The following is an 11,319-nucleotide window of genomic DNA, read 5'->3' on the forward strand; positions in this document are numbered from 1 at the left end:
CTTGTTGAAAAGCCATCTTTTGTTTTGTTTTGTTTCAAACTTGTTTATTATGTATTTTTAGGTGAAGGGATTTCATAAAATCATCCATCACATCAGTGTAGTTTATGGGCAGACTTCTGTTGTGTAGACATTTTGAAGGCTGCATATGTATTATGCGTTGAGCTGCAGTCATTAGTCAAGCTTTGGTAGTAAAAGCAATCAGGTTAATTTTCAAACAATGAGTTGGCACACAGACCTGTCCACACTCAAACATGTTGACTGAGGAGTGTCAGCCATTATTTATTTACATGTAGGCAGTAGAAACAAGCTGCAGGAATAGTCTGTTTGAAACTCTTCTCTTTTTATAATGTCAGGCTATACAATTTTTACAATTTACATTTAAGATTTTTTTCCAGTGCAAATTATGAAGCAGGTTTAATAAGAAAGCCATGAAAATTGGACACCAGGCGTTTTGAAAAAAAAGCCAATCGAACCCTTTTTTTTGGGGGGGGGGGGGGGGAGTTTCTTGTTAAGGTTGTTTTTTTATGTAGGCTTAGAAAAGTTCCATAAAACGTTCCCAGATGGTTGGAGCAAGGAACCAGACTACCATTTCACATCCTTTAATTTTTTTGGGGAAATGAAAATATATTATGCGCAGTTTGATTAAGGGGAGGCAATTTCATGGCTCTGCTTTGACTCACAGAATCCTGCCCTCATTGTAAAATTCTGCAAGTCAGCAGAGCCATTGGGCCCTGGTATGTGTGTAAGAAAGTTAATGTTCCTCGTGATACTATGAGGGTATAGACAATTGGTGTATAATTTTTTATAAGTAAGTTGACCAAACCATTTTTAACCATCCAGGTGCTGAATGTATGGTGACGAAATTGAACACGGCTGCACAGCAGTATTTGTTAAAAGTGTATTGATGCAATCACTACACAACATCATATAGCAGGCTTGCATAGTTTAAATATCGTTCAAAACCACATGGATGATGTTGAATGGTCAAACAGTAGGAGGGTTAGTAGTCTTGGTGCAAGATAGTGTTGTGACTTATGAATAAACTATTGTGATTGAGCAAGGTACTGCTATCAACTGTATTTACTGTACTGTTCAGTAACCTGCAGTAACCTTATAAGAACATCTTGAACCAAGACTATAGGGTTGGGATATTGTCCATCAATTTTTGTGTAAATTGACATTGAAACTTGAACTAACAGAAACAGATAGTTATCCATTTCACAAGAGTTTCTGGGGTCATTTCAACATAATTTGGGTCCAAACTACCCCAAGCTCCAGAAGATCTTTCCACATTTTTGTTTCAGTTTTGATTAATAGAAAATGGCACTGTTTTGTAAAAAATCTAAAACGTTATCAGGTTGTACATGTTTGTACACCATTCACTAGCAATCTGTTAATTTTTAAAAACAATGAAATTGTTGAAGAATATTAAAGAATGAAAACACCAAAATTATTAAAATCTTTTTAAGCTGTAAGATCTGAATTGTCTACTCTCCACTACTTATCGCAATACATATCACGATATTATATTGCGATACATATCGCATTACTTATCGCGATACATGTCACGATATATATCACGATATACATCGCAACATATCCCCACTACGCCTCTCTTAATATTTATGCATGAGGTACCTAACTCAAACGAGGCGATGGGCACAATCACGGCATGGCAAGTGGTGGGGGACGTGCGCCCATAGCCTCATTTTGGGTAAGAATTATGACGTCATACATAAATATTAAGAGAGGCGAATGATCCCCTATATGAATAATCTCTTAGGTGATAGTTTCAATGGAATCTTAATCAGTCAGTGTGGCGCTGGATTTATGGGAATGAACCTCTGTCTTTGTGCATTTACATTTCCAAAGAATCACTTCATTCAATTTCTCCTTAAAAGTTTTGTTCATGAAGCAGTAAATGAAGACATTCCACCAGCTGTTACTTATGACTAGTGACCCAGTTACAAACTGAATCCACTCTGCCGCAGGCGCTGAGGAAAATGCACGATAGAGTTGAGCAATCAGAAATGGTGTCCAAGCCATGAAATAGATGCCTGTGATTGTCAATGTTGTTTTGACTGCTTTAATTTCTGATAATGATATACCCTGGTGTTGTCCACGTCCCCGGGACGCCCTGGCAGAGCATGGATACGCTTTGCGTGACCTATAGATATCATCAAAAGTCTTGCATTGGTAACGCTAATTACAATACTTGGAACCAATACACAAACAGCAGCTGCACTTAATGCTTGAGTTAAAACCTTCCCATCAAAAAATGACACGATGCAGGTACACAATACAGCATCATAAGTGATGATCTGAAATGGTGGCCATGTTGCTAACGCAAGTAACACTATGAAGATGATGCAAGTTATCCATACAGTTAACACAGCAAAGCGAGCACGAGATACAGTTACAATACTGATATATCGTAATGGTTTGGTAATGGCCAAGTATCGATCCAAACTAATGCACATCAATGTCAGTGAGGATGCAGTAGACAAAAAAGTGCCCAAACTTCCGATGAATTTACAGAAACCATCTCCATATGGCCAGTAATCTATGATGGCTGGCAAGACGGCAAACCCAACGAGTATTCCAATCATAAGATCCGTCACTGCCAAGGACCTTAGCAGAAACACAGTCACTTCCTCAAAACAGTTAACGCGTGGCAAGATGATCAAATTGATGGCATTACTGCCCACTACTAAAGAGGACTCTAGAAGAATGCTCAGTGTACGCAATACAGTGATTGGTATAGGTGTGCTGTCATCTTGTTCATCCAAGCTGTTTGTGATATTAATTTCCATTTTTGATTACAGCTATTCTTCAAGTTCAATTTACTGCTTGTGTTGTACGTTCACCAAATAACTGAACTTGACACGTTAGAAGTCTGGTAACGACTTCTTCAATGATCTCTCTATGCTGCGTATTTCTTCAATGTACAATAATGTAAATAGGCCCACTTCTCTCACATTTCTTCAACCTGACGATGAGCAAGCTGGTCGAAATGTTGAGACCGTTTAAGAAGACACTTCGCAACACTGAAGCTAAAGTGTAGTAGTCCCAGCGGATTTCCTACACTCCTCCTGTAGTAGTTAACAAGCAGGATAGTTGAGTTTCAGAACCTAAATTCCGAAAATCCACTCTGGGTAGTAGAATATAGAGCAGGCCAGTTCTCTAAAGATCAAAATCTACCTGGCAAGTAGATACACACTTGGTGTTATCGCAAACCAATATTTGCACTCCCCATCAGCAAGAACACTAATGTTGGTATCGATGGCAACCAAAGTATGTAGCGCATGGATGACATAAATACTTGAGGAGAAGGCATTTGGCTGCAATTGGATCGTGGCTATTTCACTTGACTGCCGATTAACATGCCCCACTGAAGTGAGTTAAAATGATACCCCTTTTCCAGTATTTGCACTCCCCTCTTCAGTATTCAAGTTCCACCACGTCCCTTCTCTCTCTCTCTTGATGACAAAATCAATTTGAAAGGATTTCAAATAAAGACCAGAACCTTGTAAATTATCACTGGTCCATTGGCACTCGAAGTAATTTATTGGCTTAATAAACGTTGCCATGGTGATGAATTCATCATTGAACCAATTGTTAGGTGATTCCAACAGCATCGATACTGCTACAGGTTTGTTACCCTGGTTACCTGATGGAGCTTGCTGATAAACATTGCTTCAACTTTTAACCATTCATCTGTTTAACAGCTTATTTCTAGGGAGCAAATTACTTGCCTCAATGCAAATTCAAACCATGTTCAAACTGATAGGTGTCAAGTCAAAAGGTATATTTAGTGGTGGTATTCTTTTACATTTGCGCTTCAGATGCAAATATTTTTTACAGCAACTGTTTTGTACATGTAGGCCTATATCTTTTTCTTTTTTTTTTTTTTTGGGGGGGGGGCTGTGTATTGTTTTATCAAAGAGCTTCCTTCATATGCTGCAACCATCTGGACAATTAGTTCAGTAGCTGGTCTTAACTGTTGAGAATAATTGCTTTCATCTACTTGGGCACATCAGCAAGAAACAGAAATGCTATAGTTTTCTCAAACCTGTTTAATATATCATTGTACTTTTTTTTTGGAAAAGACATAATTTTACACAATTTTACACTTTACACACACTTTACACAATATTTGTTGAAATAAGGCATTCGCAGATGCTTGCAGACCTTTCCTGTAACTTATGAGATGTATTATCAGACTGAAATTGCAATCACCTTCACTACAGCAAAGACAAATATTGACCCATGGAAAGAACAATTCCTTGCATAGGATACTTTAATTTAAATAAGCTACGTTATGGATAGCCACTGTCAATCCAAATTAGACCGTTACGGAGTGGGAAATGAAAGTTGAGAAGGTCGCGGCTATTAATTTGAAGTGAGGCCTGAAAAGAGCAAATTGAAGCTACTCATTATCACTTGTGACTGTTGTCCATCACTGGTATCCTGAAGGTAACCTAAATGCATCACTCTACCACTTAACTGTAAACAGGACAACAATTGAAACTGACTTAAGGACAACAATTGAAACTGACTTGGAGGCATATGAAATGCCCTATAAAACTCACAATTCTTAAAAATATTTTGATGTCCATAATTAGTACGTAAACAAACTAGAATAGCGAAGCTGCCATTGCCACGAATGGCGACTAAAAGAATATTGACTGGTCAACTGAAGGAGGGGGGCGGGGGGGGGGGGGGGTGGACATTCACAATGCTTGTATTGTATGATGCACTTGCACTTAGGCCTACTTGGTTTGAAATGCCAGTGGAAGAGAGTCGTGGATACAGGGCAGGCCCAGAGTTTCAAGATGTGTGTTTCTTTTACTGTTCCCCAATCTATTGCAGACTGATTTTTCAAGATGGGCCCAATCATAAAACTACAAGCAGAAAATTCCACTCGACAAATGTTGCTTAGCAAAAATTTAGTGGGGACACCAGCCACAAACAATGTAGCCAGGTTGTAGACGGTTTCTGTTAAGCAGTTTTTCCTGTGCTTAGTAAAAGTAAAGCAGAGAGTAAGAAGTTCCTCACTTGGAAAACTTACACCCACCGCTTCAAAATAAGACTCCCCCATACACCTGTACACTTTGTGGGATTGGTTAATAGTACTGTCACCCGTAATAAGCACAACGCGCATGCGCTCCTTGTGCAGGCGGGCTGCTTGGTTTTGGGGTCGTGTGCTTTAAATCCAAAATGGAGACGGGCAATGCTTGCTGTTTGCCGCACATGTGGAGAAAGAAAACTGATCCGAAAAGGAGTAAATTCGCACCGAATTACCACGTGAGTATTTCAATTTTTACAATCCACACTCATAGAAACTGTTGTTGTAACGAGAGAACCTAGAAATGTAAATTTCGCTGTGTTTTTTCAACAAGAAAAGTTCGAACACCATCACAGTCATGAGTGATTTTTCTTGAAACATGGCTGCTATGGTTGGGGGAGGGGGGGGGGGGGGGGGCGTCGGGGGAAGGGACGGGCCAAGAGTCGAGAACAACGACAAGTAGTCGTGGAAACTACCTGGGTGTCGTCTGCTTCTAGCAAATATATCCTCCCCTGTCCTGTTTTCAAGCTTGTCTTTTTCTTTGAGTTTGAATTGGGAAAAAAAACAATGATGCCATTGCAGGAGATGATCTTTTTACAAGGTGTCCCTAAAAATCAAAGCTCATCTTTTACCTCTCTTTGCGCGATGTAAACACAGGCCTCAAATTTCCTGACGGCCATGGCACCGGTTTAAAGTAAATAACCTTGCTTATTTATGCGGCTATGAAATGAAAAGGAATAAATTCCGCATGGCGCCACCACTTTTTCATTCGATATGAAATAAAATAGTGGAAAAGTTTCCGTATGGCGCCACCACTTTTTCATTCGAAATAAAATAATATAGTATCTAATTTACCTGATTGATATATCCCTTTTTGTAAAAATGAGTGAAAAAGTGGTGGCGCCATACGGAAAGTTATCCAAAATAGTATCTCATTTACCTCAATGAGATATCCCTGTGTGTATAAAAATGAGCGAAAAAGTGGTGGGCCATACGAAAAGTTATCCAATGAAAACTTTGTTGGGTGCGCCTGCACAAAACGACCATTAAGCCGCATTAAATTGGGCCCCGGTCTTGACACTCGGGTCTAGTTCACTGGCCATTTTGGAAATAAAATTAAAACAAATCACAAGGGGTAAAAAGTCCAGCATCCTTAGCGATTTTTGGACTAAAATTAAAACAAATCACAAGGGTAAGTCCAGCATTTTAAGCCAGTGTGTGCCTAAATCTTAAAAAATCACAAGGGGGTAAGTCCAGCATTTGTAGCAATTTATGGCCTAAATTGAATAAATACAAAGGGTTACCAGCATTTTTAGCTTTTCGGGCCTAAAGTCCAGCAGCCTTAAGCCATTTTGGGCCTTAAATTAAAGGAACACGTTGCCTTGGATCGGACGAGTTGGTCAAAACAAAAGCGTTTGTAACCGTTTTTTATAAAATGCATATGGTTGGAAAGATGTTTTAAAAGTAGAATACAATGATCCACACAAGTTTGCCTCGAAATTGCGTGGTTTTCCTTCTACTGTGCGAACTAACATGGTCGGCCATTTATGGGAGTCAAAATTTTGACCCCCATAAATGGCCGACGTGTTAGTCGACGAGGTAAAAGGAAAACCACGCAATTTCGAGGCATGTTTGTGTGGATCATTGTATTCTACTTTTACAACATCTTTCTACCCATATGCATTTTATAAAAAACGGTTACAAACGCTTTTCAAAGACCAACTCGACCGATCCAAGGCAACGTGTTCCTTTAAAAAAATCCCAAGGGGTACGTCCAGCATTTTTTTACCATTTTGGGCAAAAAGTTTAAATTATCACAAAGGGTAATGTCCAGCGTTTTGTGCCATTTTGGGCCTAAAATTGAAATAAATCACAAGGGGGTAGTCCAGCATTTTGGCCAAAGGCTGAAAAAATCCCAAGGGCTAAGGCCAGCATTTTTAGCCATTTTGTGCCAAACATTAATGAAAATCACAAGGGGGTAAGCCCAGCGTTTTGTGCCATTTTGGGCCTAAAATTAAACAAAATCATAAGGGGAAGGTCCTGCATTTTAAGCTGTTTTGTGCCTAAAATTGAAAAAATCACAAGGGGTAAGTCCAGAACTTTTAGCCATTTTGGGCAAAAAGTTTAAAATTGAAAAAATGCCAAGCAATTTAATCAAAATGGGCAAGAAAATATCGGGGGGGGGGGGTCTAGTCTTCAATCATTCACAGTGGCAACCCTTAATATTTTGTTCATTTCATTTCTTCTTTCTGCAGATTGAGTATTCCAGACGTATCATCAATCTCCGTGGCTTTCCATCACACTTAAAAGAGATGTCTAAATCTGTCAGTGTTGAAGCCTCACAGACTAATCTGCTCAGCGTCCTGATTTACAGGTATGATTCACAATAATATTCCTGTGTCGGTTCTCAAAATAATTGACTGGACCCACCAAAGCAATTTGTGTGGTACCTGTAGCTTTGATAGGGATGCCTTTTGCAAAGTTGCAATACAAATTTACCTTTTCCTTATAGAGTGCCGCCTACCAGAAGAACATCACTCTGCCCGCCAAGAATGAAGTTTTAGGCCAGGGCCCATTTTGTTATGGCTCTGCTCACCGCTGAATTCCATGCTTACGGTCACCATTCTCTGCTTGCATGGCAAGTGTTGATCTTCTGCACTAGCTGTGTAAGTGTAGAGTGCCTAGGCACGCACCCAAGCCAAAGTTCCCTGCTTCGGTAAACGCTGATTCTTTCGTTAAAGGCAGTGGACACTATTGGTAATTGCTCAAAATAATTATTAGCACAAAACCTTACTTGGTAAGGAGTTATGGGGAAAGGTTGATAGTAAAAAACATTGTGAGAAACAGCTCCCTCTAAGTAATGTAGTTTTCGAGAAAGAAGAATTTGAGGTTTCAAAATCAAGCATCTGAAAGCACACAACTTCGTGTGACAAGGGAGTTTTTTCTTACATTATTATCTTGCAACTTTGCCTACCGATTGAGCTCAAATGTTCACAGGTTTGTTATTTTATGCATATGTTGAGTCACACCAACTGTGAAGGCTAGTCTTTGACAATTACCAATAGTGTCCACTGTCTTTAAGCAGAGCCAAGAATCTTGGCCATGCTGTATTGAATATTAACCAGCGTCTATTTGGAAATTCTGGGTGACTTCATTAGTAGTTTACTCTGTAAATATGACTAAAAAACTTGTACTCATTCCTTTATGTTTTGTCAATTTCTACAGATGAACTAAATCCGATCTTCAATCATGGTGGCTGTCCATCACACTGAGCAGAGATGTCACAATCTCTCAATGTTGAAGCATCGCAGAGTGGACAGCACTCAACTATAACATCTCACACCTAAAGGTACAATTCATGATGGACATTGAGTCATGAGAAGTGTTTTTTGAATGCTTGCTGACTATACGAAAACAAGTGCTATCGAGGTATTCCGAATTGCCTCTTTTGTTTACAATAAGCAGAGCCATGAATTGGGCCTTGCTGTATTGAATATTGAACCAGCCACTAAGAAATTCTGCATGACGCCATCAGTAGTTTACTCAGTATATGTGTAAATTTGTTCTCATTCCTTCATGTTTTGTCAACTTCTACAGATGAATCAATGCAGACAAAGTGTCCAATCTTCACTCATGGTGGCTGTCCATCACACTGAGCAGAGATGTCTTGATCTATCAATGTTGAAGCCTTGCAGAGTCAACAGCACTCAACTATGACATCTAACATCTAACATCTAAAGGTACGATACATGATTAAAAAAGACCCATGAGAAGTGTTTTAAATACATGGCAGCTTCAGGCCTTGAACTACGCTTCTAAAGGGGCACTTCTATGAGGAAAATGTAAGTTTGTATTAAGTGGACCTTACACGGGGCACCTAAACAAAAGCACAGGGCGCCATAGCAATTAACTGCTGTGGATGTCATTGTTTGTTTCAAGGCCTTGTGATTGTTTTAAGTTTAGGCCTAAAAACTGCTGGAATTACCCCTTAATATGGTGTGTTTAATCATGAACACAAATGGGTCAAACAGTTTGCGTTTTCGTATTTAGTTGTGATTTCTATATCTTCAAAGATTTTAATTTTTTTCTTGTTCTTTTTTTACACCTTCTACAGATCAAAATCCAGACAGAGAGTGTCGGATCTCACAAGGAGTCATCGTCCATCATCGGTAGAGATGCACAACCTTTTTGTAATTTGTAATTATTCGTATATTATAGGGATTAACTTAGAAATAGTTGTGTGGTGAGTCGTAACTTTCTTTATTGTGTGGTGAATCATTCAAACATTTCCCTGTGTGGTGAATCACTGCACTTTGTTGTGTGGTGAATTGCTGACACTTTTTGTTGTGTGATGAATTGCACACACTTTTTGTCGTGTGGTGAATCACTGACACTTTAGATTGTGTGGTGAATCGCTGACACTTTTTGTTGTGTGGTGAATTGCTCACACTTTTGTTGTGTGGTGAATCACTGACACTTTTTGTTGTGTGGTGAATCACTCACACTTTTTGTTGTGTGGTGAATTGCTGACACTTTTTCGTTGTGTGGGGAATCACTGACACTTTTTGTTGTGTGGTAAATCACTCACACTTTTGGTTGTGTGGTGAATTGCTCGCACTTTTTGTTGAGTGGTGAATTGCTCACACTTTTTGTTGTGTGGTGATTTGCTGACACTTTTTGTTGTGTGGTGAATCAGTGACACTTTTTATTGTGTGGTGAAGCACTGACACTTTTTGTTCTGTGGTGAATCACTGACACTTTCAGTTGTGTGGTGAATTGCTGACACTTTTCATTGTGTGGTGAAGCGCTCACACTTTTTGTTGAGTGGTGAATTGCTCACATTTTTTGTTGTGGGGTGAATCACTGACACTTTTTGTTGTGTGGTGAATCACTGACACTTTTTGTTGTGTGGTGAATTGCTCACTCTTTTTGTTGTGTGGTGAATTGCTAACACTTTTCGTTGTTTGGTGATTTGCTGACACTTTTTGCTGTGTGGTGACACATTGACACTTTTGTTGTGTGGTGAATTGCTCACACTTAATGTGGTGTGGTGAATTGCTCACACTTGCTGTGTGGGGAATTTCTCACACTTTTTGTGTGTGGTGAATCGCTGACACTTTTGTTTTGTGGTGAATTGCTCACACTTTTTGTCGTGTGGTGATTTGCTGATACTTTTTGTTGTGTGGTGAATCACTGACACTTTTTGTTGTGTGGTAAATCACTCACACTTTTGGTTGTGTGGTGAATTGCTCGCACTTTTTGTTGTGTGGTGCATCGCTCACACTTTTTGTTGAGTGGTGAATTGCTAACATTTTTTGTTGTGGGGTGAATCACTGACACTTTTTGTTGTGTGGTGAATCACTGACACTTTTTGTTGTGTGGTGAATTGCTCACTCTTTTTGTTGTGTGGTGAATTGCTAACACTTTTTGTTGTGTGGTGAATCGCTACACTTTTGTTGTGTGGTGAATTGCTCACACTTAAGGTTGTGTGGAGAATTGCTCACACTTTTGCTGTGTGATGAATTTCTCACACTTTTTGTGTGTGGTGAATCGCTGACACTTTTGTTGTGTGGTGAATTGCTTACACTTAAGGTCGTGTGGTGAATTGCTCACACTTTTGTTGTGTGAAGAATTGCTCACACTTTTGCTGTGTGGTGAATTTCTCACACTTTTTGTGTGTGGTGAATCGCTGACACTTTTGTTGTGTGGTGAATTGCTTACACTTAAGGTCGTGTGGTGAATTGCTCACACTTTTGTTGTGTGGTGAAGCGCTCACACTTTTTGTTGTGTGGTGAATCGCTCACACTTTTGTTGTTTGGTGATTTGCTGACACTTTTTGCTGTGTGGTGAATCACGGACACTTTTGTTGTGTGGTGAATTGCTCACACTTTTATGGTTGTGTGGTGAATTGCTCACACTTTTATGGTTGTGTGGTGAATTGCTCACACTTTTATGGTTGTGTGGTGAATTGCTCACACTTTTTGTGCGTGTGGCGAGTCACTCACACTTCCCTCTGTGTATTGATCCATACTTCCCTTGTTTGGTCAATCATCAAACTGGGAACTTGAACCATGTCAAAGAAATGTTATTCTCACTATTCTATCTAATTCAACTAGGTCATTCCAGTTAGGCGTGTGCTGATGTATGGAGTTTGACACACTTGGTTGCCATATAGTGGAGCCGGATGGGACTTTTTTCCCCAGAGGGTATTAGATAGGCGGGGTTTTCGCCCATCTCATACATCAGCAGTT

The 11,319-nt window shown here is 39.6% G+C and overlaps 1 long non-coding RNA gene and 1 pseudogene across 1 annotated transcript; one reads left to right on the forward strand and one right to left on the reverse strand.

Annotated features, from left to right (window-relative positions):
- Nucleotides 1-486: 486 nt before the first annotated feature.
- Nucleotides 487-2,813, reverse strand: LOC139950091 (histamine H2 receptor-like; annotated as a pseudogene).
- A 2,410-nt stretch (nt 2,814-5,223) lies between these two features.
- Nucleotides 5,224-10,039, forward strand: LOC139950015 (uncharacterized). The gene is made up of 5 exons (XR_011787605.1): nt 5,224-5,307; nt 7,324-7,442; nt 8,294-8,417; nt 8,666-8,808; nt 9,183-10,039. It is a non-coding gene; the product is annotated as an uncharacterized lncRNA (long non-coding RNA).
- The last annotated feature ends 1,280 nt before the right edge of the window (nt 10,040-11,319 follow it).

The sequence above is a fragment of the Asterias amurensis genome, chromosome 17 (genome assembly GCF_032118995.1).
Source record: "Asterias amurensis chromosome 17, ASM3211899v1".
NCBI lineage: Eukaryota > Metazoa > Echinodermata > Asteroidea > Forcipulatida > Asteriidae > Asterias > Asterias amurensis.